We start from the raw sequence: 12,108 nt of genomic DNA on the forward strand, positions 1-12,108 counted from the left end.
TCCGCTGATGCTGCCAGACCTGCTGAGTTTTTCCAGGTAATTCTGTTTTTGTTTTGGATTTTCAGCATCCGCAGTTTTTTTGTTTTTATCTCTGAGTATACCTGGCCTGTTGTGAGTGTTGATTTGTCCCAAGGATGGGATGAATACAATGACGGTTTGTGTGAAAGAGTGAATGGTGATGTCCCTTGCACTGGCAGTGAGTGAGGGCCGTGTGGATGTGTGATGGGTTTGTGAGTTTGAGAGTTGGGAGTGATGAATATTGAATTCAACAACTTTAGGTCGTAAGCTCCCTCCCCCATCCCCACCCCCTTTCTGTTTCCCCCTTCCCTTTTTTTTTTCCCAATAAATTATAAAGATTTTCCTTTTCCCACCTATTTCCATTATATAAATAAAAAAAAACCTACTAGAGCTATACCTTGAGTGCCCTACCATCCATTCTTAATTAGCACATTCGTTTAGATAATATCACCAACTTTAATTTTAACACCTATGTGTTCTATTGTACTATTGTCGTTGACATCTTTTGATGAGCTGCTTCTATCACTGCTTGTTTGTCCCTACAACCACACCCCCGCCCCCCCGCTCCACCTCTTTGTCTCTCTATCTCTCCGCCCCCCCACACACACACCTTAAACCAGCTTATATTTCAACTCTTTCTTGGACTCGAACGCAAGTTCTGTCGAAGGGTCATGAGGACTCGAAACGTCAACTCTTTTCTTCTCCGCCGATGCTGCCAGACCTGCTGAGTTTTTCCAGGTAATTCTGTTTTTGTTTAGGCCAGGTATACTTATCATCTGGCACGGCAGGTGTCCTGATGCACTCTCCCCATCTCTATCAATACAGGACAAACTGGCTCACAACAGGAGGGAAAGGTCGCAGACAGGTGGGGGATGCCAGAGATCAAAGTTCTGACAGAATTCGAAAATAGAGCCATCCAGCAGGCCAGCGATGACTGGGACCAGTCCTGTGCTGACGGTGAGATCGATGCTGCTCTATCAAATGAGGATCCAGCAGTGCAACATCCATCAGACAACCATGCCATGAGTGATGTGTCCTCTTTCTCAGGCCACTGCCTTGCACTAATTATCCCCTTGCTTTCGCAGGCACATCTGCCAAACAGCCGACAGAGCCCATGACCTAGGGCCTCCAATCAAGCCCCGAAGAAACCTCTGAAGAGGAATCTGGAGGCACCCTCCCTGAAGTCCTGTCACAGTGCTCACCCACACTCTCCACCAGCGCAGAGGCACACTCCTCGGTGGGACCTAACTTTAGACCAGCCTCGAGATAACAAACTGGTGAGCACATTGCACTTTCTGATCTGCTGCAGGTGGAGGCAGGGTCTTCCCAGGTCCCCAGCACTCAGAGGACTGCTGGAGGCCAGAACGTTGCTGAGTCCGTGTCAGATGACGAGCCTCTGGACTCAGTCATGTCACAGTTACTAGAGCTGCAAAGACAAGCTAGGGAACATCAGGAAGTGATGTCCACTGCACTCCTCAGATTGCAAGGCATGATGGAGGAGTCCGTCTGTCTTCAGGCTGAGATGATAGCACCAGCATTGCAACGCACTGAGGTTAACACTGGCAGGATGGCAGCTGCCTTGGAGACCTTGGTCCAGGATGTCACTCCTGCACTGCTGTGTAGGCTGAACTCCATCCCTGATGTCATATTTGGCCTCCAACAGTGTGTACGTGAGGAGGGTGCTGGGCAGCTTGATCTCACTCCAGCTACCCCTTCCGCTCGCAGAGTCAGCAGGGGCCATTAGGCACCCATAGGGAGGAGAATCAGCAGGTGCACACTTCAGGGCCATCCAACCAGGTGACTCTGTGAGTGACCAGGCCATCCGATCTCTTCTTCCTGTGACCTCCGCAGCTCCAGCCTCACCAGCCAAGGAGAGTGCCACGGCCAAAAGCAGGACCCCGAAAGCAGGCCGGGGTCCACCAAGTCTCAGCCCTCCAGATGACGCCCGCCAAAGTCATCACAGGGCATCACAGTCAGTAGGCTGCCTCCACATCTGCTGTGGATGTCTGGGGAGCACCAAAACGTAGCGGTAGTGTTAGGAAAGTTAGGTAAAAGTAGTTGCACAACCTGGGCACGGGGTGTTAATCACTTGTACATACTGTTCACTATTGTCAATAAACTCCTAAGAATGTCACCCTGCCTGTGGCTCCTTGTTCTGATGAGCAGTGTCACTCAGATGTGAAACCTTTCTGCACAAGATAAAAGGCAGGCGTCTCAATCCAGGGCCTCTTCCCTGTGCTCTGTGCAGCCTTCAGATCACAGCGATGGTCCAGAATCACACTCCCTGGAAACATTACTGATGCCTGCACCTCAGTGGTGCTGGTCATTGTTGCCAGAATGTATTGCGCAGGCACCACAGAGTTCTCTCATACTGTCTGTGTTCTCAACAGTTTAAGGTAGGGCTGGCATCCATCACACCAGCATCTGCAACCAGTAATGCTGTGCACCAGCTCCTGAAGAGCTGAAGGTGGACACAGCATCAGATGCGTCTAAAGTTTCATGGCTGCATCTCTGTGATGGACCTGATCATGGAGCGCAAGTGAGCTGCCCTTGGCCAGACAGGATCAGACATTCTCAGAGGCTGTGAGAAGATCTATGGCGTGTCCTCACTGCATGTCAACATCATCCTCCTGCGATCGAGTGGCTATTAGACCCTCCACTGCATCTCCATGACAGGAGCATCCTCACAGAGGGTATTGGCGCAGCGATGTCAGACTGAAGTCAAACATTCACAACTGAGATGTGAGGATCTACAGGGACAACTCACTGCATGTCATCATCATCCTCCACAAATCCTGAGTGCCTGCCTCATCTAGCCAGTGCGAGAGCCTCATTCCCATATCGTCACCACTGAGGACCCCCTCACCCCCATCCCCATCGGTATCCTCCTTATCTGAGGATACCTCCAGCTCCTCCATCTCCTCCTCAGCCAACTCATCTCCCCATTGGAGTGCCAGGTTGTAAAGGGTGCAGAAGACAAAGAAGATGCGTGACGCCCTCTGTGGACTGTATTGCAGGGCTCCACCAGACCAGTCCAGGCACCGCAACGGCATCTTTAGCATCCCAAGTTGCGAGCTGCTGCATGAGCCTCATTATAGCATTGCTCTGCTGCATTCTGAGGCCACCACATGGATGTCATCAACCACGGCCACTGCAGGTAGCCCTGGTCCCCAAGGAGCCAACCCTGCAGCCTCTGTGGACCCTGGAAGACTGCAGGGATCTGCAAACCACTCAGGATGTAGGTGTCATGCACAGTCCCTGGAAACTGTGTACACACCTACAGGATGCATTTCTTATGGTTGCATATCACCTGCACGTTCAGTGAGTGGAAGCCCTTGCTGTTGATGAAGTTCACCGAGTGTAGCGATGGAGATCCGAGCGCCACATGAGTGCAGTCAATCGCACCCTGCACCTGTGGGAAGCCTGAGATCAGGGCAAATCCAATGGCCCTTGCATCTTGGCTGTCCCGGTCCTGGGCGAAATGCACAAAGTTGTGTGCCAAGGAGAAGATGGCATCTGTGACCTCATGGATGCATTTGTGGGTGGCAGATTGTGAAATCCCACAGACGTCACCTGTGGAGCCCTGAAAGGAGCCACTGGAATAGAAATTGAGTGCCGCAGTCACTTTCACAGCCACTGGCAGTGGATGCCCTCCATGTCCCCTTGGCGCCAAGTCCTGCAGTAAGTGGCAGATGTGAGCCACCAGGTCCCCAGACATGTGCAGTCGTCGGTGACACTGGTTCTCAGTCATCTGCAGGAATGGCAGGAGGCATCTATAGACCCTGGGTGTCGCTAGGTGCCGACCAGCCATGGCTCGCTGTCCTGCAGGGATCTGCAAGCCATTCAGGACATAGGCTGCTGCCCATTCTTCATGAGTTTGCTGCTCCTGCCTTTGTGCAGCCAGGGGCCTCAGTCACTCTCTCCTCAATCTTCTACAGTCTCTGGAGGCCATCAGGCATACAGCTAGGTCACCAGGGTCCATGATCCTGATATGGTCCTCCTGCAGCATGAAAGAGAGAGAGAGACATGGTTATCATGGCTGTACTTACCACCTTTCCTGGCCCTGTGTGACTGTCCCTTAAAGCATTCCGGAGAGTGCTGGTCACCCCTCGGATGGCCAGAGGTGAGTGTGCTGCATGGCTGCCCTGTCAACCTGTGACATAAGGGACAGTGGCTCAAACTGGGATGCTGAGATTGCAAGGGGCTGTGAGCATCTCCAGCAGTGACTGCTACATGGCCAGCATTAGTGAGGAGATTGTACAATGTGTGCAGTCCAACTGCTTCAATAAAGTGTGGGCAGACTCGAAGTCTGTGTTGTGGGGGGGCGGGGGGGGTGGGTGGGGGGTGGCAGGTGCAGGGGTTGGTAAGGTATGGAGCCCCTGGTGGCCCTTGGATGCCACCGCATTGCTTGCATGGGCGGGCAGGCTAGGAGCCTGACCCCAATCATATCACTCTGACTGCGCCTGATATGTCTCAGTTGCAAAGGCATGGTCAGTTTATACAGGTGTTCCTAATGCGTGACCACTTCCCTTGTTTACCCTGACCCCCACCTTGATTGCTTGTGTGCGGGATGCAGCGCCAGGGCAGCACGACCTCCCCCGGACCCCCACCACCTCAACAACAACAGTCGTCTCTGAGGCTGGCCAGCACTTGCCCCTGGATCCCCCATCCCCTCAGCAGTCGCCTCTGGGGCCAGGCATCAGTTGCCCCCCCCCCCCCCCCCCCCCCCCCCCCCCCCCCACAAAGGTGCCCCTGAGGCCTGTAAACAATCAGGTGAGCTGTGGAGAACGCTGCTGCTCACTCACCTCAGTTCCCCCAAAGTGAGGGCCACCAAGCGCTTGTCGCCTGTGTGCTTTTGTGAAACACGTCAGCGTGCTTTTCTGCCAATGTGGACGGACGATACGGACAGGGGCTCCAAGATCCTGGCGGGATGGTCTTTTAATTATATGCTGATGTATTATAATTAGCTCCCCACTGACCGATGGTGGGAAACACGGCCCGCCGTCAGCCAGCTGAGTGGACGATTGCGACCTGCCTTCACGCCACCGTGAAGCAGGTCGTGCCAATTTTTCCACGCGTGCCAGCTCTCACGTCCGCCACCAGCGGGCTCAGAAAATTCCACCCATAGTTTGTAATCTCAACCTTCTCAGCAAGGTGTTATAAATGTAATGTTTGTTGGTAAATCACATGAGTTTTCATTGAGCACCTTTTGGCATAATAGTGGCAATGCCAATATGTAACAGAGGGCAACCAATGTGTTCTATTTTCAAATGTCGCGTTTTGACCCTGATCCTGTTCAACTGGGTGTGTATGTGCATAGATCATTGAAGGTGGCAGGATAGGTGGAAAGAACAGTTAATAAAGCATATAGTACCCTGGGCTTTATCAATAGTGGCATAGAGTACAAGAGCAAGAAGGTTTTGCTGAGCTTATATAAGACACTAAATAGACCTCTGCTAGAGTATTGTGTACAGTGCTGGGCTACCACGCTATAGGAAGGATGTGAACGCATTTGAAAGTGTGCAGAAGAGGTTTACAAGAATGGTTCCAGGGACGAGAAACTTCAGTTATGAAGATAGATTGGAGAGGTTGGGACTGTTCTTCTTGGAGAGGAAAAGGCTAAGAGGAAATTTGATAGACATGTTCAAAATCATGACAGGGGTAGATAGGGAGAAACTGTTCCTGCTCGTAAAAGGATCGAGAACGAGAGGGCACAGATGTAAAGTGACTTGCAAAAGAAGCAAATGTGATGTGAGAAAAAAACTTTTTCACACAGCGAATGTTTCAAGTTTGGAATACACTGCCTGGAAGTGAGGTGGAGGCAGGTTCAATCAAGGCATTCAAGAGGGCATTGGGTGATTATTTGAATAGAAACAATGTGCAAGGATACAGGGGAAAAGGCAGGAGAATAGCACTAAGTCATAATGCTCATTTGGGGAGCCAGTGCAGACACGATGGGCCAAATGGCCTCCTTCTGCGATTCTGTGATAAGAGTATAAAAATATATAATTCTCTGAGTCTATTGTGATAATGATAGGCTATAAAACTAGTTGTAAATTATTAATTATTCTAGTAACTCTTTGAATCTTAACCTCTATATGGGCCACCATGTGATAGGGTCACAAATTGTACATTGTATTGTAAAATGGTCTTGTGTAAAGGTGTATAGTATTTTGTGTTTGATGCTTGGTACTTCATCAGCCTTTACTACAACTTTGTGTCCCTAACCATAATCCTTTTAGAGATTCAAATACTACAATTCCCAGGTCTCTTTCCTGTTCAGTAAACTACAGTTGGAAATCCTGTACCATATATACATGTTAAGTAAGGCTCACCCATATCGGTCCGGATGAGAAATGACAAATATTGTAAATTTGCATCCGTGTAAACTTTTATTCTTTAAGTTAACAAGACAAATAGGATCCCGAACTTTGTAAGTAGGGGCATTGAGTATAAAAGCATGGAAGTTATGGAGAAACTTTATAAAACACTGGTTTGGCCTCAAATGGAGTATTGGGTGGTATTTAATGGAGGTGATGGGCGTCTTGCCCACCAGCTGGAGAGAGCCACAATTCACCTCATTTAGGGAAGTCCCACCAAATTAAGTGGTGGTCAGGCACTTAACCGGACTGTGGTGGGCCTTCCCCAGGTTCAAGTGTTCCAGTTGGTGGGAGTCCTTCCCACCAAGAGCTACAGTTATGACACCAAATTGAGCCCCTAGTATTGTTGCTGGATTCCAGGCCACAAGTGAGTGATGGCAGGACAGGAAGGGTCAGCACCAAGGGCAGGGGGGTTGGCTCAGCCACAGGTCCCCACCCACCTGCCCAATTAAATACACCCCAACACAAAACTCACCATAGGGGAAGGGCGTTAGATTTTGTCCATTGTGTCCAATTCTGCGTACATGTTAGGAAGAACATGGAGGCAGAGTACAAATAAGATTTACAAGAATGATTCTAGGGATGAGAGATTTCAGTTACTTGGATAGAATGATTAAACTGGTGCTGTTCTCCTTAGAGAACAAAGAACAAAGAAAAGTACAGCACAGGAACAGGCCCTTCGGCCGTCCAAGCCTGTGCTGATCATATTGCCCGTCAACTAAAACATTTTGCATTTCTGGGGTCCGTATCCCTCTATTCCCATCCTATTCATGTATTTGTCAAGCTGCCTCTTAAACCCGCTATCGTACCTGCTTCCACCACCTCCTCTGGCAGCGAATCCCAGACACTCACGAGCCTCTACGTAAAAAACTTGCCCCCGCACATCTCCTCTACAGTTTTTTCCTCTCACCTTAAATCTATGTCTCCTAGTAATTGACTCTTCCACCCTGGGAAAAAGCTTCTGACTATCTACTCTGTCCATGCCACTCATAATTTTGTAAACTTCTATCAAGTCGCCCCTCAATCTCTGTCGCTCTAATGAGAACAATCCGAGTTTCTCCAATCTCTCCTCATAGCTAATAACCTCCAGACCAGGCAGCATCCTGATAAAACTCCTCTGCACCCTCTCCAACGCCTCCACATCCTTCTGGTAATGTGGCGACCAGAATTGCACACAATATTCCAAGTGTGGCCTAACCAAGGTTCTATACAGCTGCAGCATGACTTCCCAGCTTTTATACTCAATACCCCTGCCAATGAAGGCAAGCCTGCCATATGCCTTCCTGACTACCTTATCCACGTGCATTACCACTTTCAGTGACCTGTGGACCTGTACACCCAGATCCCTCTGCCCGTCAATGCACTTAAGGATTCTGCCATTTACTGTATAATTCCTGCCTGTATTAGACCTTCCAAAATGCATTACCTCACATTTGTCCGGATTAAACTCCATCTGCCATTTCTCCACCCAACCAATCTATATCCTGTTGTATTCTTTGACAATCCTCTTCACTATCTGCAACTCCTCCAACCTTAGTGTCATCTGCAAACTTACTAATTAGCCCAGTTACATTTTCCTCCAAATCATTTATGTATACTACAAACAACAAAGGTCCTAGCACTGGTCCCTGCAGAACTCCACTAGTCACAGCTCTCCATTCAGAAAAGCACCCTTCCACTGCTACCCTCTGTTTTCTATGACCAAGCCAATTCTGTATCCATCTTGCCAGCTCACCTCTGATCCCGTGCGACTTTACCTTCTGTACCAGTCTGCCATGAGGGACCTTGTCAAAGGCCTTACTGAAATCCATGTACATAACATCCACTGCCCTTCCATCGTCGATCATCTTTGTCACTTCCTCGAAAAACTCAATCAAGTTAGATAGACACGACCTCCCCTTCACAAATCCATGCTGCCTCTCACTAATATGCCCATTTGCTTCCAAATAGTAGTAAATCCTGTCACGAAGAATCTTCTCCAATAATTTCCCTACCACTGACGTAAGGCTCGTCGGCCTGTAATTTCCTGGATTATCTCTGCTACCCTTCTTAAACAATGGAACAATTGGCCATTCTCCAGTCCTCAAGGACCTCACCCGTAGCCAGTGAGGATACAAAAATTTCTGTCAAGGCCCCAGCAATCTCCTCCCTTGCCTCCCTCAATACTCTGGGTTAGATCCCATCTGGCCCTGGGGACTTATCCACCTTAATATTCTTCAAGACGCCTAACACCTCTTTTTTGATCTCAACATGATCCAGGCTATCTACACACTCTTCCCCAGACAAATCGACCGCTAAGTCCTTCTCTTTGGTGTATACTGATGACAAGTATTCATTTAGTATCTCTCCCATTTCTTCTGGCTCCACACATAGCTTCCCACCTCTGTCCCTGAGTGGGCCTACCCTTTCCCTAGCTACACTTTTGCTTTTTACATATGTATAAAAGGCCTTGGGATTTTCCTGGTTGCCAGTGACTTTTCATGACCACTTTTAGCCCTCCTGACTCCTTGCTTAAGTTTCTTCATACTTTCTTTATATTCTTCACGGGCTTCATCTGTTCCCAGCCTTCTAGCCCTTACAAATGCTTCCCTTTTCTTTTTGACTAATCTCACAATATCCTTTGTTATCCAAGGTTCCTGAAAATTGCCATGCTTATCCTTCATCCTAGCAGGAACATGCCGGTCCTGAATTCTTATCAACTGACATTTGAAAGCCCCCCCAACATGTCAGTTGTTGATTTGCCCTCAAACATCCGCCTCCAGTCTAGATTCCTCAGTTCCTGCCTAATAATGTAATAATTAGCCTTCCCCCAATTAAGCACCTTAACCCGAGGACTCCTGTTATCCTTATCCACCAGTACCTTGAAACTTACTGAATTATGGTCACTTTTCCCGAAATGCCCCCCTACTGAAACTTCAACCATCTGGCCGGGGTCATTCCCTAATACCAGGTCCAGTATTGCCCCTTCCCTAGTTGGACTATCTACATATTGTCTCAGGAAGCCCTCCTGGATGCACCTTACAAATTCTGCACCATCCAAACCACAAGCACTAAGTGATTCCCTGTCAATATAGGGAAAGTTAAAATCACCCACAACAACCCTATTGCTTTACATCTTTCCAAAATCTGCCTACATAACTGTTCCTCAATCTCCCGCCGGCAGTTGGGAGGCTATCATAAACCCCCAACATTGTGACTGCACCCTTCCTATTCCGGAGCTCTACCCATATTGCTTTGCTGCATGAGCCCACCGAGGTGTCCTCCTGTTGTACAGCTGTGATATTCTCCTTAACCAGCAGTGCAACTCCCCCACCTCTTCTACATCCCTCTCTATCCTGCCTGAAACATCTTAATCCTGGAACGTTTATCTGCTAATCCTGTCCATCCTTCAACCATTGTATGAATACAGCCCACACACACACACGGGAGAGAGTAATTCCCACATGTCACATATCTGTTATCCTTCCTTGGGATGAAAACTCTCCTCAGTATTCCAGGTGTGGTCTCAGCAAAACAGTTGTGTGCTTGTGGCAAAATATCTGTGTGATTATGCCCACACATGGTTGTATGTGACACTCTATGAGAGTGTGACAGAAAGAGAGAGAGAGAGAGAGAGAAAAAGAGAATTGGTGTCTGTAAGAGAGAGAATGCATGCATGTGTGAGAGCAAGTATATCTGTGTGAGTGTGACTGTGTGAGTGCATGAGAAAGAATGAATGTGTGAAAGAGAGAATATATCTGTGTGTGAGTGTCACTGTGTGAGGGTGTGTGTGTGTGTGTGAGAGAGTGAGTGAGTGAGATTGTGTGTGTGAGGTGTAATGTATCTGCGACTGTGTGTGTGTGCCGGAGTATGAGAAAGAATATATCTATGTGTGTATGTGTTTTTATGAGAGAGAAAATATATGTATGACCGTGCCTGTGTCTGTGTGAGAGAGAACGTGTCTGTATGTGTGCAAGAGGGGGAACATGTATTGGTGAGTTTGAGTGTGTGTGTGTGAGACTGTATGTATGAGAGAAAGAATTGGTGTCTGTGAAAGAGAATGTGTGTGCATGTGAGACAGAATATATGTGTGTGCGTGTGTGTTTGTACGAGAGAGAGAACATGTGCATGTTTGTGTGTGTGAGGGCATATATCTGTGTGAGTGTGCTCGCATGCATGTGTGTGTGTGTGTGTGTGAGAGAGAAGATATATGTGTATGTGCGAGAGGGAGAGTATATCTTTGTGAATGTGTGTGTGGGGGGGGGGGTGAGGGTCTGTGTGTGAGGGTGTGTGTGTGTTTGTCTGTGTGTGTGTGAGAGAAAGAGAGAATTGGTATCTGTAAGGGAGAGAATGTGTGTGTGTGAGAGAATATATCTGTGTGAGTGTGACTGTTTGTCCGTGTGTGTAGGAAAAATAATATATCTGTGTGAGTGTGTGAGAGAGAGAAACAATGTGCGTGTGTGTGAGAAAGAAAATATCTGTGTGAATGTATGTGTGAGGGTAGAGGGTATGTGTGCGTGCCTGTGTGTGCGTTGTATGAGAGGGAGAGCATGTGAGCGTGTCTGTGTGTGAGGGAGAATATATCCGTGAATGTGATTGATTTTGTGTGTGTGTGTGTGTGTGTGTGTGTGTGAGAGTGAGTGAGAGAGTAAGAGAGCGAATGTGTGTGCATGTGAGAGAGAACATATCTGCGAATGTGGCTGTTAGTGTTTCTGTGTGAGTGTGTGTGTGTGTGTGAGAGAGTATGAGAGAGAGGGAGAGAATGTGTGTGGTGAGGATGTTTGTGTGTGTGAGAAAGAGAATATATCTGTGTGTGTGACTGTGTGTGAGGGTGTTTGTGTATGTGTGTGCCTGGATGTGTGAGGGAAGAGAAAGAGAGAGAATTGATGTCTGTAAGAGGGAGAATGTGTGTGAGTGTGAGAGATCATATCAGTGTGAGTGTGATTGTGTGTGTTTGTGTAGGAGTGTGCGTGTGAGAGAGAGTGAGAATTTGTGTGTCTGTGTATGTGGTGTATGAGAGAGAATATATTTCTTGAGTGTGAGGGTGCATGTGTGTGTCTGCATGTATGAGAGGCCATATCTGTGTGTGTGTGTGTTTGAGAGAGAATGTGTGTGTGTGTTTGGGAAAGAGGGAGAGAGAATGTGTGTTTGGGAAAGAGAGAGAATGTGTGTGTATTTGTGTGAGAGGGAGAATATATCTTGGTGAGTTTGACTTTGTGTGTGTGTGTGTGTGTGTGTGTGTGTGTGTGTGTGTGTGTGTGTGAGAGAGACCATGTGTATGAGAGAGAGAAAGAGAGAGAATTGGTTTTTGTAAGAGAGAGAACGTGGTGCGTGTGAAAGAGAATATATCTGTGTGGGTGTGTTTGTGTGAGAGAGAGAATGTGTGCATGTTTGTGTGTGTAAGGGCATATATCTCTGTGAGTGTGCCCGTGTATGTGTGGGTGTGAGAGAAAGAATGTGTGTGTGCTTGTGTGTGTGAGAGAGAGTGTGTATGTATGTGTGCGAGAGGGAGAATATATCTTTGCGAGTGTGACTGTGTGTGTGTCTGTAAGGGTGTTTGTGTGTGTCTCTGTGTGTATGCATGTGTGAGAGAGAGAATTGGTGTCTGTAAGAGAGAGAATGTGTGTATGCGTGAGAGGATATATGTGTGACTGTGTGTATTTGTGTGTGTGTATGAGAAAGAATATATCTGTGTGTGTGAGAGAGACAGAATGTGTGTGTCTGTGTCTGA

Source organism: Carcharodon carcharias, chromosome 1 (assembly GCF_017639515.1).
Source record: "Carcharodon carcharias isolate sCarCar2 chromosome 1, sCarCar2.pri, whole genome shotgun sequence".
In the NCBI taxonomy this organism is placed as follows: Eukaryota; Metazoa; Chordata; class Chondrichthyes; order Lamniformes; family Lamnidae; genus Carcharodon; species Carcharodon carcharias.